General features: G+C 40.6%; 1 protein-coding gene across 1 annotated transcript in view; it reads left to right on the top strand.

Annotated features, from left to right (window-relative positions):
* The window catches only part of NRXN3 (neurexin 3), a 2,130,901-nt gene that overhangs the window by 682,409 nt on the left and 1,447,994 nt on the right, over positions 1-498 (top strand). The window lies entirely within an intron of this gene.

Below are 498 nucleotides of genomic sequence, written 5' to 3'. Positions count from 1 at the left end.
CTTGCCATCATTGGAAAAAAGACAGCCCAACTGGGAGGTAGGGTTGAGAGGGAGGGTGTCTTCAATATTTTTCAAGAAAAATATGCTGACCTGATCCTATTAGGGCTATGATCACAAGGCAACAGAGGAAGCTGTATGAAAACAAGGGCTGAGATACCCAGAGAATTTAGCCAACTACATGCCAACCAATAAATAGCACAGGTTAAGCTCACAGTACTAGATGTTAGAAACTGGCCATTTTCACTGGCACTAATTGTTAGTATATTTGTGTAGGCAGAAATTGAAAAGGATCTTTTGCAGTGACCTCATTGTGTTTGGTTGTATCCAGGGCTTACTTACTAATCTTTGGTGAAAATTTTCACCACATCGATGATCTGAAATTTGGAAAGAGGCTTTGATCCTGTGGGAAGGTGCTGTGGGATTGGGAGAGAGACAGATGCCAGCCATACCTAGAAGCAGAATCTTTGATGCTGGAAAAAAAAAAAAATCGAAATTATT

Source organism: Orycteropus afer, unplaced genomic scaffold (genome assembly GCF_000298275.1).
Source record: "Orycteropus afer afer isolate SDZICR_OR568_19922 unplaced genomic scaffold, OryAfe1.0 scaffold00079, whole genome shotgun sequence".
In the NCBI taxonomy this organism is placed as follows: Eukaryota; Metazoa; Chordata; class Mammalia; order Tubulidentata; family Orycteropodidae; genus Orycteropus; species Orycteropus afer.
Note: the sequence above shows the minus strand (reverse complement) of the source record. Positions and strands in the feature narration are given on the sequence as shown.